Below are 18839 nucleotides of genomic sequence, written 5' to 3' on the forward strand. Positions count from 1 at the left end.
GATCATTCTCTGACACTCGCAGAATGGGTACCTTCCCCCCCCCTCTTCGCTGTAGATACCAGACGAAATGATAAGAACGGCCGTTGAATAATTCAAACAGTTCGATTTTCAAGTTTCAAGGATCCGCTCGGGAGGGACGCCACTTTCGGAAATACGCGAGGTTTTGGGGACCTAGTAACAATGTCTTACGGGTGAATTTTTACTCAGGGGACCAAAACTTTTCTGAATGTAATATTATACAATTTGACGAAAAAATGATAAAACTTTAGTTTTAGAATTTAAATTCTAGTGTGCGGAATCCAAGTTTCATTGTGAGTTCACTTGTTTAAAAGTTATACACGAGAAAAGTTTCTCGATTTCAAGCGTGTTTGAGAGGCTAGAACGCTGCCATATTGGTTTCCAGTAGAGGTGTGCGAGAACCAAAAATATTGGCTCGGGTTGGGAACACGAAATTTTTTCGGGACGGTTACCCGAAAATGGATACTCCAATATATCGGAATTCCCGAAAAAGTAGGGATTTTCAAATTTATCGGGATTCTCGAAAGAGTCGGGGTTTTCGAAAGAATAGGAATTCTCGAAATAATAGCCACATTATATACAGGGTGTAGCCGGACAGGTGGTACAACCGAGCAGGGATGATACTACATGTAAAAATAAGTCGAAAAAATGGAATAACATTTTTTCGTTTGACGCTTCGTTTAGTATATGCAGAAAGTAGAATTGGTTGATCATGGTCAGACGCGACAGACGATTCCTATGCAATAGCACTATGTCTGTATTCGCTGCATTTTCAAACTCGATTTTCTCGAAAACGAAGCGTCATACAAAATAATGTTATTCCTTTCGTTTGACTTATTTTTACATGTAGTATCAACCCCTGCTTGGTTGTACTACCCGTCCGGCAACACCCTGTATTTACTATGTTGTCCATCACGAATTCTTCTCAAGAGTGTCGTATGTCATATTTTCGAAATTTTCGGGAACCCGACCCGATTCGACTCGACCTCTTCCCGACTCGGCCCGACCACCGAGTTCTCGCACATCCCTAGTTTCCAGACATAGAAGAGGGTATTTATTGCTAGCAGTGGAACACGATGCTGCCTGTAATAGTCGTCTGACACAAAAAGAGCAACGCATTTATTAATTCACGTACGTGTGGATATTGCACGAACCGGTATGCATGCCAAATATTGAAGACGAAAAAATGGCGTCATTTCCAAAGACTTTTTTCATTTTTTGGTAAACACGAGTGTTTTCCGTGTTGAAATTAGAGATCCCTATTTCACGTGTATATAAATACACGTGGTACGTTAACCGTGTAGTAAGAATTTAAGGATCCGTGTACACGGATCCACGAACACGTGAATACGGATCCATGAAAAAAGAATTCGATCCAAAAACAAAAACGCCACAGTCGTCGAACTCGAACGTGCCGAACGGATCCGTGTTCACGGATCTGTATTCACGGATCCTAAAATTCGTACTACACGGTTTCCGTACCACGTGCACACGTGTATTTTAGTACACGTTCAAAACCGCGATCTCAAATTGAAATTCGAATTTTGCGAACAATAAATTCATTCTAGTTCGTATCTAACCAACTGGAGCTTAAAGCCATTCTAAACGTTTTTGTCTCTGTTCTGTAGAGAGTATGTAATACGAATTAATAGTTCAGACAAGAGTTACTCTCGCGGAGGGACGAGAATAAAGGTGAAAACATTGGCAAGTCCAGTTAGACACACATAATTGAAACGCGTGCGCAGAGACTACATCGCGCGGCGAAATATTAAAGCGGCGGCCCCGGAAAAAGACCAGCGGCGTGGAGCTCGCGTTTAAAGTGGAGTGCAAACGAAACGTATCTTTCTATCCACAAAGGATTTCATTTTCTCGCGTTCGCCGCTCTTTGTACCATTATTTACGTCATCCTTCGTCGGGAACGTTTTAATAAGTGGCCTAGTACGCCGAATATCGCGACTTTCGCAATTTGAGAAATTGCGCGGACGACGGTGACGCAATAGGAGAAACACGGGGCCGGCGAGTACGCGAACAACGCACGTGCGCGTGCGGGTCGGGCCGCAGAATTTCACCAATTATGAAAGTTCGCAAGCTTTGTTCCCAGGGCAGAGAGTTTCTCTTTTTCGCTAAATTGGCCGCCGGTAACGTTTATATTCAAATTCCTCGCGTAACTTTCCACGCCGATTTCCGTTATGTTGCGGAAACCGTTGCGCTGGCAGAAAAGTTCTAATCGATCGGGTCGCAGACGGTCCGGCCCGATCCGATCCGACCCAACCCCGACAGCAGAGAAGAAAAGAACGAATTGCGCGTTCAACAAATGCGCCGCGTTAACCTTTCGTATCGAACGATCAGCTAACAGTTTCTACTTTCTCGATTGTCCCGGCATCCATCTTCTCGACACCATCTCCGACTTTCCCAGCCTTCAGTTTCCTCGTCATCGCTTCCACGGTCTTTCGTTGGGCGAACAAAAGGTTTCCTAAGAGTTTCTTATTTAATTAAACTTCGCGAAACAGCTGCTAATGAATATAGATATCCTGATGCATTTTGTTAGAGAAGATACGACCCGCTCCACGCCTGCTCATGAGATTGCACTTCTTCGACAGTAGTCGAGGTCCGTGATTAAACCGATCCGCAGTAGCGCGAACCAATTCCAAGCCGACCGACAGTCGGCCGTTCCTATGAAATAGGTGGAATTAATTCTACAATTTTCATGTCGTGAAATAGGTCAAAACCAGGTCTCTTTGTAATCTAATATTTGATTGAGATATGATCCCATTTATTAAATAAATAATAATTGATTTCATCTTGAAGTAGTATCCTATCAGTCAGTTTTCTTCGCGTCTGTAGTGTTAATGCTACGTTCTGTTCCTAAATAAATATTTTCGTGCCAAGAAAAAATGGATTTTTATAGTATAGGCATTTATCTGTTTCTACTGAATATAACTTTTATATTTTTACCACCTACTAAAGTCATAACTATTACACTATTATGTACTCCTAAAACCGGTCTGTTTGTAACTAATAATGTATAATTGATAGAGACATCAATTTTGCCGAGCATTCTGCGATCCTGTGGCGGCCGTTGACAGCATTTTCCCAAGTAGTATAGGTCGGCTCGCGATCCAGCTGTTTTGGTTCTCGTTTACGGCCATTCGTTGATTAATCTGACTTTATTATTCCCGCGATTTGCATATCAAACAGGGCTGGAATATATGGGCGTGCTCCAGGTGACACGAAGCAATTTATATCGGATTTCGATTACCCAGTATCGGTGCAAAAAGTGTAGAATTTGAAATGAAGCAGAATTGCGGAAGGAGAAATATACATTGTGATTGGTACTCATTTTATTGGATGTTAAATCTTCTTGTAATTGCGAGATGAACTTGCGATTCATTCTCTATAGCAAACACAGTTTACGTTAATGTCGATATTGAAGAATTAAACACTAATGAACGTTTACAGTTTGTTCTTGAAATAAAATCGTTCTCCCCCACGTATGTTTGATTTCCAAGCGATACGTGGAATGTGGACATAACGTTTGTGTGTGCATGATATGTAAATGTATGTCTTATCGACGAAAAGTAAAGAGGATTTGTTTAAAGAAGGATGGTCTACGTTGGTCTTTAAATATGTGGTGCAGGTTCTGCGGCAATCTATGATATGTACTTAACGTCGTTGAACACGAGTTAACTCGTCTTTCTTGGGTATACACAGGTTTCAGTTTGTCTTTCAGGTGATTGGCTGCGTGTCGCATGTCAAGGAGCCAGCCGAGAGCGTAAGATGCGATCGTGTTTCACTGAGTACTCGCGTGTCGCACAGTTTCACGATCTACGAACTTGAATTGACTTAATCGGTTCCTCGACTTCGATACATCGGTCGCTTTTGGTAAACCAGGAATACATATCGGCTTAATAGCAATCTACGATGATACATATTGGGTTGAAATCAACTTGGTTTACTGATACGTAGACTACTGATAAAAAATTTGTCAATGTTTGCCAGGCGTAGTGAATTTATTGTTCGTTGTCAAAAATTAATCAATGATTACAGAATCGTATGCCAAACAGAGATTACGAAGTACCAATGAAACGGTCCCAGAATCGTATCCTAAATAAAGATTACGAAGAATCGAATTTAATACTTTGTTTCGAGAGCCAGACTGTGGGGCCTAATCTAAACAGTCTGGAGATACGAGAGGACTCTAGTTTCCTGTCGAGGTTCCAACGGTTGTCCTTCTTTCTGGATCAGTCGCAACTAAGAATTCGTAGAGTAAAGAGCTTCCTCTCTTTATCCATTTCCAATAGTAGTATTATTTTGGAGGATATAGCAATGTCAATCTTCTTTCTGTGTACTACTATTCTAATGTTAACCGTGTACATGATTGGTAATTGGATCCCATGTGTGTTTTAGAAGCAAAATGAAACAAAAAATATGTCTGCATAAGCATTTGTGAAATTTTATTGATTTTTAAAAAAGATAAGTATATAATACCTAAAAATTGTCAAACATATCACAGATAGCATGCTCAGAAAATTTTTGGAAATTTTCCATTCATCAACTTTTTATTTCTGTTTTTGTCAGCCTGGGGTGCATTTGCACCCCATACACATACAGAACGTTGAATATCGTGCAGCTCTTTTTAAATTACGTTATTAGGTGTAGATTCGAAAGCACGAGCATCATGGAGTTAGCAGAGATTGCGTTACAACATCACCGGCTATCTTTTCCGTCATCCACGGTTTTCCCACCTTTTCTGGAGGGGGGAATCAGCAGCGGAGCAATTTCTTATTCACATTTCGGTCGCAGGGTGCAGATTCGAGGGTTTTCAGGAGCGCGCGTAATAATACGAAATTTTCGATTCCCCGAATATGTCGCGCCATTCCATCATCGTAAATCGGATCTGCTCTTTGAAAAGGGAAGTGTTCGGTGGGGGGAGAAGAAGAAGAAGGAAAATGAAAAATGAGCGGCGAAAGATATGATAAAAGGTGAGGGAAGAACTTGAAATCCGAACGGAAAGAAGGAGAGGGCTCGGAAGGGATGAAAGGGGAAACGAGAAGACGGAGGTGCACGATTTCTGAATAAATTTGCAGACCCTCGAAAGCGCAATATGCAAATGGTTCGCCGAGTAATTTCGGACGTTATGATTTCGAAAGGCGTGGCTGCAAATATTCTTCGCTTCGTTTGCGTATTTCTTTTATAGCCGCCGCCAACGTTTGTTGGTGCGCCACACAGTATGACAAAATGACCTGATCACATATCGATTTTTATAATATTGGAAATCAACAAAATTCCTGTCACGAAAAAATTTTATTGAAATAAAAATTTGGAGTAAAGTGGGTTTTCCCAAGTGGGTTTTAAACACACTTTATTCGAAATTTTTATTTACATACAATTTTTGTCAAACTCTGATTGTAATGTGGTCGACTCTATTTCTTAATATTTGCTTTCGTTTTCCGGTAACCGGTAGTCAGCATATCGCAATTGTTACCATGAGCTCTTAATTGTGGTTCCATATTTTAATTCGTGGTTTCGAGAAACCTTACTTTGGGAAATATTGTTTCTTCGTTTTATAGCGTGTTTAAGGTAACATGCACCCACTGAGGTTATTAATGACCCCTGTGAGTGTGTCGATGGCTTGGAACGTGTTTATATCAGGTGGTATAACCCGATATCTTTCAGAAAGTTTGAAGTATCTGTTCAGTACCGACCAAACATAATATTTAAATTTCATTAATGAGTAAAAGAGGGCGTTCTCTACTAAAAGAAACATTACTGAAACAACCGGCGATCTTATGAAAGTCATTCATTTGTATAATAAATTAGTTTCATATAGTCGAATAATTTAATATATACCTGGCTGTTACGTTCATTAATAGTTAAATTCGTCAATCGTGCACATTTAATTTTTGGTGGCTGAGCTCTCATTGACAGAATAACCGGCTTTACGTGCATTAACAAATTAATTCTACGGTATGAGTCAATGTGAAATGATATTTAAGATTTAGAGACATTCGTTCGATATTGAGTAGAACAAATTATTACGAGATAATAGGATTAATATAAGCTAATTAAGGTTTTATTTTCTGCGAATCCTCATTAAATTATCCTGTCAGTGTGTTGTGTTGCGTACTATTCCGAGTCCCGGTATTAGTATTTATTTTCTCTATTTCCTCTGAATAACTGCCCACAATCTTTGTAATTACATTTCGTTTATCCACATAATCTATGATAATACGATTTCGTGTAAACATCCGCAGCTTATTAGCAACAATTACCTTCGTAAATGTTTTATGGAAGTTGAAAAAGAAGCAGTGTCCAAGATGCTCGACAATTTTTTCCGCGGCGAGATGGTTAGGAAGGTCGATTTTTATTTCAGGTCTCGTCGCAGTTTCCAATTAAAGATCGTGTCAAAGTTTCTCATTCCACGGACACCAATTTCCTCGTATTTCTGTGGCAAAGCGAGATTGGGCAGGAATTCTCTATAAACTAAGTTCTCGATGACTTTGATTATACGTAGACGCAGAGCAGCGGGACCGAAAGTTGCCACCGGGACGCGGCTCGATGCGAGTCGGAGGCGTTGAATTTCCCCACTGCCATCGCAATTCTTTCCGATTGACAAGTTTGTCCAACTATATATCCTTTCGCTATCGGATCGGAACGGCAATTGGATCCGCGATACCGAGCGCCATAAGAACGAGCAATTTTTTCCGGTGATTAGTTTGCGTCGTGCATCGGGCAACCGTGACGTTATTTACGGACAATTATCAATTCGGCTGTGGCCGGTCCGGCTCGAATCGAACGAATTCCGCCGGTCGTTTTGCCCCGACATACTCGATGTTAATTTTCGTTACTTTCGCGTAAATAGGCGTTAAGTTTAACTGCCCGTGAGAGCGTCCACGACGAGTCCATAAATTCCGCCACATCGGCCGAACGTTCATGCCTTCGCCGAGCATCGTGATTCCATACACCACCGCCGCACTTTTTTCTCTGTTTGCCGTTACACAGGGAGGCAAAGTGGGCGAGAGAAAGGGACAGCTTCCGCTAAGCCTGCTAACTGAAATATCGCCTCGGTAACGAGGACGTATGCTCGATGGAAATAGAGATCGAACCCGGGAAAAGGAATAAAAAAAAGCCGAGGGCCAGAGGTGCAGGGACGCGATAGGCGCGTCTGTATCTATTTGTACGAGTCCTGGGATCCGAGCCGGTATAGCCTTTGCCGTACATAGACCGGTATATACTACTGGATACGGTCGGTACAAGCTCGTATCACGAGCTACGGGCCGGAGAGCTTATCGGGATCAACGGTCGTTTAGTATCATTTTATCCGCGAGCTTAAGCGTTAATTTTTCCGAATAAACTGGGTGAACCAAGCGGAGCCATTGTGTGTGTCGGCCTGGACCGGCACGACGTGTACCCTGCATTTACCGAATTTACAGTCGACCGATCCGTTTCGGATTTACCCGCGAACTCCAACCCGAATTCGATTGCGGCTTTCTCGATGATCCATTTAGCGCGATCACCGTCCACGATCCGCCCTGTTAATTATGGTCACGAATCGGTTACCGAAAACCCCAGTATTTCGCTGAGCACCCCGTTCGACCTTCCTTTTTTATCGGCCCGAATTCCGCTCGATATTTTCTTCCGTTTATCTGTTGCTACCCCGTCCGTAAATATTAGGACACTCGTGAAACGTAACGGGAGCCTCGACGATCTCCAAAATTACTCTGTCTTTGAAAACGTTTTTAAATGTGCGTCGATCTCTAAAGAATTTCTATACTGCACATACTACGATATTATGATACTCTGCAAATACAATAGAAATTCTACAACGTGAGAAATAGACATCCATTGTACGTACACTCAATATCAGTATTTTTTTGTTAATTATATTTCTCTTACGAATAAAAAAATTACTCTTTGTGCATTGTTCCAGTTAATTTTAGTATATCAACAATAGAAACCAATGCTAAAATATAATAAGGACTTACCAGTACATCCGATGAATTGAAACGAAGTACCAGTGACAAAATAATTACTAGATTGCAGATCAGCATCGTTCCTTTATGATATTAATAGATGTTTTAACACTTGTAAAGCAAAACAGAGCAGAGTAACAAGACCAGATTTGTGTTTAATCTATTGTAAAATTTTAGATAGATCTCGGTAATTCTTTGTTAAAAATTTCGCTATATTATCATTGTAAGTTTCCCGTGCGAAAAGGATTACACATTATGTTGGGAAAGTCGTTAAATATTCGTACGTCCACAGTTTCCAAGAAATCTCGTGTCTCCGATGGCTTCTAAAATTCTCTATTCCATTCGCGCGTTTATTGTTCCAATAAAAAAAAAAAGGTTCAGTTTAACGTTTAGGAGAATTTTGTTCAAGAGCCCGGTGCTAAGATCTTTCCATTCCGTACTCAATTTTCTGGCGAGGCATAGGAACCGTTCCTTTGGATATACGTCAGGGTAAATTGCTCACCATTCTCGGGTACTGTGGTCGATTTAAATCGTAATTCGCAAAGCGTAAAGTGAACGATCTTTCTCCTATAAACCGTATTTCTGCTCTCTCGCTCCGATCTTAAGCCGAACCCTCAAAGGATTCCGAGCGAAGCTGCACGGCAAATGATCCCAATTATCAGTTTCAATCCGATAACCTAATCCCGAAGCGATTCAACGGGCTGGCGCAGGTGGTCTGCGGTTTAATCGCGACTCGTCGCAGCTAGGCCGCCGGCATGGCAGAGGCTGCTGGAAACCGAAAAACAGCGTGCATTGGTCGGGTGCTTAGCGGACGGTCAGACGAGCTTAGTATGCATTGCGTGAAGACCGAGAGAGCGCGTATATCCATTATATTACGGCCTCTGCCTCTCTGCCCCTCTGCCTCTCTCCTCCTTCTCCTGTGTTCCGCCATTCTGCCTTTCGTCCCACGCCTCTATATCCGCTGGAAGAGATTTTCTGGCGGATGGTTCTCCGCTATTATCTGGGTGCTATCCGCTTCTCTCCTCGCCTCATACCCCATGTGCCCTCTCCTTTATGTGCACCCGTTATATGGAGAGCTATTTACTTGAATCCGCGCCATCCACGTCGCCGCGTGGCTCGCTAGCACCAGACCGCCCAGAGGCGCGCACGTTACCGCCTAGGTACACATATATCTGAGCAGTCTGCGTTCGGATATTGAAGCACCTATGGTCCCCCGTGTGCTTCAACCGCAATCCAATGCGGCGGAGCTCGTTCAAATGCATCCGCGTGCACGTGCGTGGGTGCGTGCGTGCTCATGCCCCTGTTCATGCACTTGCCAGACAAGCAGGTATGCGTGAACGCGACCAGATACTATTCTATCACGCGCGATTGCCGCCAAGAGAGCCACCAGCCCCCGCCGCGCCGATCCACCAGCCATGTCAACCGCCAGAGTCCTCGAATTTGCAACCCACCGTTCCTGGTGTGACCCGTTAACGTGCTCTACGCCTAAAACCTACAACTATTAATCTGACCCATCTGTTCGGTCTGTCACGGAGTTTTGTAACTGATTTTTCGACCGGATCGTTTTTCTTTTCACGCCCTCTCTATCCACCCTTTCTGTGTGATACGTCTTTGTCGCAGTCATATGTGACACGGGCGCACAGTGGTGCCAAATGGCTAAAAAGCGGTCAAAAATCCTGTTTAAAAATTTGCGGGTAGGTTGGCACCGCATCCTAATCATAAAATATCGGACTTTGGCACATTATACATTCACTATTTGGTAATACAAAAATAATCTTTTTTTTTAAATCGAAAATTTATAAAATCGATTTTCAGCCGCCACGGCACCACTGTGCTTCGATGAAACGGCGCGTTATGGCGAAGTATTGACACGTGATTAGCGAAGAACGAAGTTTTTCGTAGGGAATCCAAAAATGTCGGATTCTCGATGGTCCGGACCAGTCGGGTTTCGAAAAATTTCGGGATTCTCGAATATATCGGGATCCTCGAGAAGAAAGGAGACACTTCAGAGCAAGATGCTTTCAACGCATTGTGGCTAGAAATACAATTACACTGAAAAGTATTGATATATGAATATGTGAATCCAAAGATGCACGGTGCTTTAGAGAGAACCCTTAGCTGTTGAGGGGTGACTCAGAGTCATCATATTATATTGTATTATATCAATTTTATATCCATAAAATGGAGAAAATTATATAACATGGAATTATTTTAGATCGGAAGAAATGTTTAATTTTCAAGTTAAAATAGCTCCGACTGCAAAGGGTTAAGGTATATTGTGTTATTATTTATTTACGAACCAAATATTTATCTTTAAACCATTAATGGTAATCGGAAGTGTTCCAGCAGGTATCCAGCCCTGGACAGGTTCAGGCCCCGGAAAAACGAGATGACGCCGCGCCGCGCCGGCGGGACCTCGTCGAATTGCCTTTCGGGATGTAAAATAAAATTTTACAGCGTTTCGAGGCTTCGTCTCTAATTTGATCGTTACCCATTTTCCCACGGGTCGCTATCACGGCCCATTACGAGGAAATTTAATTTTTTTTATCTGCCCTCTCGCTCTAACCGGTATTAACTGTTACTGCCGACAATTTCGGCCGGTTTTCGCAAACGATCCTCGTAGACGATGATACCGAAGCGCTTTGCCGCGATCGCGATGGAAAATGGTATTTCGGTGGTTCGTGGAGGATGGGTCGAACGTCTGGAGATCGTTTCTCCTAAGTCCAGATATCGTTATCGTCGTCGACTGCTATCGAGACGATCGCGGGAACCTTAATTGCGACAGGCGTTTGTAATCCCGGAATTTGACAGGAACGCAAACGATCTAATTGTCCGAGATTTTCCTTTCTCCCAAGATTATTCTCCTTCATTTCATTTCGGCCAGCGGGTTCGCTGCAACACGAGAACAAAACTTTCGAACACGTTTTCTTTTCATTACGTTAATAGAACGAAGTTACTTCTTTCCTGCGGCACACACACCACTCCCAATAGACGTATCGTTTCCCTCGATTTCTTTCCTCCTCATACGATTTTCACATTTATCTCGTTTCTCTCGCGATCGATCGAACGTGTCGAGGCTTCAACCTGCACAATCGGTTCAAAATATTAGCGTCGAAACACCAACCTTCTACTAGTTCTTCTGGAGTCTGGGAGAGAACTCTACCTGTAAATTTAGCCAGATAGGAGTGTACGAGAATTCGAATAATCCTTTATCTGTGCCAGGTTTCGAAATGTTTCGGAAAAATTTGCTCGATATAATTATGAATTTTTTAAATGGGGTTGTGAAAATTTTTGTGTCTTCTCAACCCTTGCGCACCCTAAGGTACCCTTCATATATTACCTAGCTATCCTCACAAATTCTAGAAAGCGAACAACAATGAACAAAAATCTAATAATCCGGCCTTCTATAATAATGAGTTTCGGAATATTCCTCAGAGTCAGTACGGTGCGACGTACTTCTGTCACGAGACACTTTCGGAAGTGCAAGTCGATCTGAACATTTCCAGACTTGTCGGGTATCCAGGATTTCGAATCCTTGCAATACTATTGTAGCTCTAGGATTCGTATCGATTTTATCGTCCGTTTCGCTTCGTATTCGAATCACGGGAGCCGGTTGCTCGGTATTGCTACCTATTTTTGCGGGGTAATGTTAATGTTCCTGAAAAATAGTCCCGCCGGTAGTTTCCCACGGAGTGAAATTGATTTAATAAACGCTCACGGAACTGGGTGACGCTCTCAAACGCTGCCTCGCCCCGTCTCGTCTCGTTTCGCCCGACTTCATCTCATCCCGCCTCATCTCATCCCGTCTCGTCTCGTCTCGTCTCGATTTTCGTGTTTCATGAGCATAACAAATCCGGCAAATCCGATTTCCCTTCGCCGATGGAGTTTCTCGTCGAACACAACGTTATTTCGAACGGAAATTTGCGTCGCATTTAACGTTGATTTCGCGCCTCCAATCCACGACGCCCGGTTCCGCTTCTTAATTGCGACTGGGAGCACCGCGGAGCTGCTCCGAGTATTTTCAATCAACGCGAAAAAATATGGATACAATATTAGCATGGAATTTCCGCGCCTCACCAATCGTTTTCTAACTTCTCTCTCGTGTTTCACTGTCTATAGTCTATGTCAGTCTATGACGTACGCAACGTATACCTTTGTTGGTCGGGTTGTAGCAGATTTAGGCGGATTTTTAATTGTTAGTAACTAAAAAACGAAATCGGCATTTTTTATTTTTCGTCTTAGATTGTGATGGAAAACCGCCATACTCCCACCTATAGTCGAACACCCATTCATTTTGGTTTTTCACGCATTCCCGATAACTTGATAAATCAATTTTTCAAATTATAGTTGGTCAGTAATTATACAAAAATAAATTGTAATCGTATTTAATAAAAAATAAAGATCACTTTAATTTTTTTTAAATTATATCGTTTGCATCAGTCAATGAACCTTGTCATCTTTAAAAAATGTATTAAGGTGACAAACTGACTCTGAATTTCCATGGTGGCTTTGGTGACATTATCAATCCTTTTTCAGAAAAAAGAAAAAAAATACATAGATGTACAAAGATAGGTATGTGTGCGCAGATAGTATAAAGTAAAGTTTATTCGCTGTGTACATACATTCTGTCGCAGAAATCTACATATTCTGTTAAACGTAAAATATTAAAGGAAAGCAAAGTGCATAATATTTGTTGCATAACACAAACATTCTTAAACATCCTTTAAAGTAATTCTTTAACTGGTTCTATTTCATTCTGTTACATTTTCATTTTTGCCTCAGATTTTTAATTTCCATTGTATCAATTTTATTAATTTTCAATTTTTTATTAGAGTACATAATTCTATCGTTAGAAAATATGACTCCATCATGAGCTCACCATAGTCCCCAATATTATAAAAAATATATAAAAAACTTTTTCAAAACCACGCTTATATTAAAATGCACTAATAAGGAGAAAATAATTTTTTTAGACATTAGTGACTATAAATAAAAGCGTGGAGCGCCCACGAAGATTACGTTAATATAGTTTAGCGCTCCACGTTTTTATTTATAGTCACTGATGTCTAAAAACATTATTTTCTCCTTTTCAGTGCATTTTAATATAAGCATGTTTTCTAAAAAGTTTTTTTTATATATTCTTTTATTTTCTACTTTTTAGTCTTTTTTAAATGGAACGCAAGATATAGTATTACTGGTATGAAATGGTAAGATATAGAAACGCAAGATATGGAAATACGCGAAATAGAATGAGGGGATGACTCCGAGAGACGAGGTCTCTTGATAGAGTCCGAAATTGTTCGAAATGGAACTGAATGAACGGAACATCACAACCACACTGAGCTCCTTCGGTGCGAAGTACACTGCGAAGTGGGCCAGTGGACTGCGGATGAGTCGGAGTGGGAACGCGTAGCGGAGTAGGGAGCGCTGGCGCGCGGAGTCGGGATCGCTGAACGCGATGACGTACTACTAAGCGTCGCGCGACGAGATGTGACGGTTAATATTAAAATTTTTTTTCTCCTGAACGAACAGTTTTTTTTAAAATTTGTTATTAGATGTTGTATTGTTATCCAGTTCTGAACTTTGTTTAAAGTTTCAAGACTCTAGCTCATCGGGAAGTGGTTTAAAATTCGATTACAAGATTTGACGCACACAACAACAACAACGACAACTCGGCAAGCTAATATAAGCGTGGTAAAATGACGCAAGGGAGTGTTTATACGTACTTGAAATTATTTTACATAAAAATAAACTAAATCTTACAATTTATGTTTTTATTAAAGTAACCAAGAATCTCGAGAGTTACGACAGGATATGTATGTATAAAAGTTCGATATCGAAGGTATTCCCGCTCAACGTTATTAGAAATCACTTCTTTGAACATCCTCGGGAAATACCTGCTGACGGCTGCGCCTTTAGCCATTCTCAGGAATTCAGAAGTTTTCCAACTGGGACTAGGAATCTACGGAATACGCGGTCGAGTAAGTGGTACAGTAGTGCTTGTTAGCGGTGGCTTATTTTTAAACGAAATCTGATGCAGGTTATCTGACGCTATTTCGCTTTCAATTAATATATGATAGGTATAAGTTGATTGACTATACTATAAATAGTTTACTGACAAACTCCAAATGAAGGCTGGCGATTCGAAGCTGCGCGAATATCAGATATTTTTGTTTAAAAAGTAGGAATCTGAAACACAAAGTTGCAAAAGTTACATTTAATTATCCTCCCTTAAACAATTTCTTTATTTTAAGTTACAAGTATAAAACGTACTTTAATATTTATGCATTATAGGTTCAGAAAAAAGAGATTGACGCAGATGATATTGCTCCATTTCTTCCACGTGCTATTGAGTGCATTTACTTGTACTACACTAAAACGATTAGTTTAATAATTTGTTAAGCACAAAGGCATTTAGTAACGTAGTTTCAGGTAGGCATTGGTAATGTAAAGTTTTGGATTATAATACAGTAGTTGTTGCTTACGATAGTTCATATTTACGCTGCGTGTACTTCGAAGCACAAGGGAGGCGGCTACCGGAACAATTAAGTTCGGCAAAGTGTCTGAGCCAGGGAGTGCATTTCCTATTGAAAGTGAACAGCTCGCAGGATTCTCAGACTTGTTAGATTGTCAATCTTGTGTTGAATTAATGGAGATCGGAGTATCGTCGTTGGGCAACGTGGTTCTTCTCCTCGGCACCTATTTTCCTCGAAGTTTCATTCTGTTTCCCTCTTCGGGTTCTCTTCGACGGGCTGAACGGCGCGGCTCGGCGTGACTAGTGAACCGTGGAAGAGGCTCTTTGCTTTTTCTAATCTTGCCGGCGGGAATGACGGGCACGATCGTGCTTTAAGCAGCAATTTACATGTAAGCTTCCACCTCGTATCTCGTTCTACCGTAATTACGTTCGCACCAGGGGTAATCGTCGCCTGTCTTTACCAGAAAATATAGAGGCCAGCGACGCGCCCGATGATCGCGTTCGCATCATTCTTCGCCCGACACGTCCCTCGATAGGGATTTTATCGATTTATCTTGTCCACGCAAGCTACGGGATAATGGGAGCGCCTTCTTAAATTGGATGCAAAATTCCTTTTCTAATAATCCCCAAACATCCTGCTACTTCGACGAGAAGATTTAAAGAATTCGTCGAACTGATCTTTAATAGGATGACCTGAGATTTGAATTTTCTAGTGGTTTAATTATTTATTTCTTCTGTGGAAATTAGTTTCAGCTTCTCCGTGTGTCTCTTTTAAATACACATATGGTCTATAATGCGATAAATTAATATTTCTACCGAAGGTGTCAGGACACCTTTTCAAACTTCAAGTACAAATGAATTGAGACTGCAAAGATGCATTAAAGATAAATTATTCAAGAAATCTATTTCCTTGCATATACAGAATGATCGGTAACGGGCTTTGTAACCGAAAACTATAATCAGGTGGAATATAATAGGAGTCTATCTGTCTCCCACCGTCGACTATGACACTTTTCGTTCATTTAATAGGAGTTCACGTTCATATAAGAGGATTTCGATCAGCTAGTGTTCACTTAATCAGGCACTGCTAAAATATAATTCATACAAATTGAGTTCGTATGAACGGAATTCCACTGTAATCTGTTGAAATATATTGTATATGTATTTATTTTATCTGCAACGATCCATGTGTAAAGGGTGAAAACAACTCCTAGATATTTTGCTTAATATCTCGGGAACTAGAGGGTGTAGGACAATAAAATTTGTTTTGAGTTGTGTAGTTTCGATCGACGATATTTCAATGCATTTCAGAAAAAATTATCTTTGTAAACAATATTTAAAACGTATGAATTTCTTAGCTTTTTTCGTATTAATTGTTTATCATTTTGTATTTAAACTTGTGTGTGTATAATCTATAGACCCATAATAGGGGATACATGTTTCTGGAAATTTTTGGTATTTTTCATTTAACAATAACTATTACATATACATGGTGAGTCGCCTAACATTGCCACCTCAAATATCTTTGTTGTTTTTAAAGATACGTCAAATGTCTGAAGGACAAAATTGAATGGTAAAATGGGGCTTATGCGATACAAAAAAATTTGTGTTTTTATGTAATTTTTTATAGAGATATAAAGGTCACCTTCACTTTTTTAAATGGAATGAGGTATTTTTTAATACATCGATCGATGCAGCTGGACATTCGTTATAAAAAAAGTACTAACCTATGTATGTCGGAAAGTTAGTACTTCAGGTGATATTTCAATTTAAATAATTCCAAAACACCATTACTGTCGTACTAAGACGTTAAACTGGTAAATAAACGATAATGTCTTAGTGTACGAGTAATGGTGTTTTAGAATTATTTAAATTGAAATATCTCCTGAACTACACTAACTTTTTGGCATATATAGGTTGGTACTTTTTTTATAACGAATGTCCAGCTGCATCGATTGATGTATTAAAAAATACCTCAGTCCATTTAAAAAAATTAAGGTGACCTTCGTATCTCTAAAGAAAATTACATAAAAACAAAAATTTTTTTGGTATCGCCCCATTTTACCATTCAACTTTGTCCTTCAGACATTTGACGTATCTTTAAAAACAACAAAGATATATTTGAGGTGGCAACGTTAGGTGACTCACCCTGTATAAAATTTTCCGATTCCGTAGAGGAGAGAACTATTCAGGCGTGTTTTGTAACAAATAGCAAAAGTTATTTTAAAAAATTATTTTAAAAAAATGGTTAGGTTAGAATCAAGGATATCCCCTAAAAACTTCATTCTCAGAATATAGAATATCACACTAATCTTGAGCTTTGCCTCTAATGGTAAGTATCCAGCTAGAGTTGCCGTTGATTAAGGTATGGTTTCACCACTTTTAAACAGTTGGAAGATTAGACAATAAATAGGAGGATTAAAGGTACCCAGAGAACTGCTTCGATCTTGCTAATTGGAATTCTGAATTAGCTTCCCGGTAAGCTGTCTTATCAGGGAAAACTATGCTTTAACACATTGAATGCGAGGTCGATGTATGTATGTATCAAGTAGAAGGTGCTTCTGGGTAACAACGTCGACAAATAAATACAATAAATAATTTAAACGTTACAATAATAAGAAGAATTTGTCCGCACTGAACAAATTAAGAGAAGTGATGTACTAAATATCTCCGTTTACGTTAATGAGATCAATTCACTGCGACGATGATAGTCCAGAATTAATAAACATAAATCCCGCTACTCGAGTATATAGTAACGTTTAATCTTCTTTTGTTTCTATCAATGTCTCACTTTTGCCCTAGAGAATAAATTTGACTATTAATTATTCTCCTTGTTAACTGAATGTTAAATGAAAGTGAAGTTATAAATGTACATTAAATATGAAGCTTATCAAACAACGTAATCTATACGGGCTCACAGAGTACCAAGAATATTAGAACAGTTTGAGAGACAGCTTCTGTTGTTTAGTAAATAATTCTTCCGTAAATCTTTTCCTTCGTCGTCAGATATTTTCCACCTATTTTAACAGGCAACCACCTTTATTGTTGGAAGAGTCCTACGCTCAAAGTAAAAGAACTGGAAACGGAAACGTATAAGGTATTTCCTTCTTTAAAAATAATGAAACCGGAAGGAAGAAGAAGAATCGCTAGATCAGATTGTTAAGGCTGCATATACGTGCGGATCTCTTGCTCGCCTGTCTGAAACTCCATCGACTGAGGCATCCAATTCTCAGACAGATTCTTTTCCTCCCGAGTCAAACGCTCTATACCTCTTTGTGAGCTGTTCGCTACGTGTTTTGCATTGTACCTTCTCACGGTGTTCGCGCATTGCTGGTGACGTGTTCCTTTATCAAAGCTCGTCGTAGCGTTCCTGTGTTACGCTTGTTATTTTAAGAGTTGTATTGTACGGTTAATTGCTCTGGAGATACTTGTTTGCCTTTCCCCCTCCTTCTTCGCCGTTCACGTCGAGTCTTTATCGTCTGCGATACATGTTGCAGCTTTATAATAATTAAACGTCTCAAAGGTGACGTAGTCGAACCCACCTTAGGCTGTTCATTATTGCATTGACCCGTAATTAAGAATCAACACGCTTTACGTGCCTCCGACATTGATCAACCTTCAATAAAACTTTTGACAAACAAACAAACTTTAACAGTTTGGATCATAAAATGAAGTATTTTAACTATTGTCAACTGTCTACTTCTAGTAAAATTTGCATAGTTTTGACTATTTTTCTGTAAACATATAATCGAGTCGGTGATGTTAACCCCTTAAGAACTATGGACGTGTTAACGCGTTCCTTCCTATATTGTCAAAAATAGTATTTTATCTTAATTTTATCATGACATACCTTCTTTGAGTAGCGTCAGAAAGAAGGAACGTAGAATATCTTGAAATAAAACATTAAAGGAAAAAGAGAATACTGTTTTGTCTATAAAAAAATCCTTTCCTTACACAATCGAAGTTTCATCTTAACGCAATATCGAGGTGATGAACCTTTTATTGCACGAGATTATTGCGCATAAAAATCGACGCCACACTACGCACAAAACCTACATCGTCGAAATATTACGTAATGTGCAACGCCTTTTATGTAACAAATAATACAATCGAAACGTTCTGAATTTTTTGTACGTGTACCTTATAATATAAGATTTATATTATCGTGAAGTTGGCGACCTTTTAAAGCTCAATGAATCGACAAAAAAGATCGTACATCAAGCATAGACATATAGAGATAGACTGCGCCGTCTTATGGGCGAGTTGAAGCCCACAATGGCGGCGCGCGGTACAAAGAGTGAGAGAGAGAGCATTAGCCGGGGTCCATAGCGCTCTCTTTCTATATGATGTGTCGACACATCAATTAGAAAGAG

General features: G+C 40.1%; 1 protein-coding gene across 1 annotated transcript in view; it reads right to left on the minus strand.

The window, feature by feature from the left end:
* LOC143207362 (proton channel OtopLc) overlaps positions 1 to 18793 on the minus strand; it is a 54377-nt gene extending 35584 nt beyond the window's left edge. The window contains exon 1 of the mRNA XM_076420753.1: positions 1 to 18793. This exon is cut by the window's left edge and continues 21620 nt beyond it. The gene's annotated coding sequence lies outside the window, so the exon portion shown is untranslated.
* Positions 18794 to 18839: the final 46 nt, after the last annotated feature.

This window comes from Lasioglossum baleicum, chromosome 3 (genome assembly GCF_051020765.1).
Source record: "Lasioglossum baleicum chromosome 3, iyLasBale1, whole genome shotgun sequence".
NCBI lineage: Eukaryota > Metazoa > Arthropoda > Insecta > Hymenoptera > Halictidae > Lasioglossum > Lasioglossum baleicum.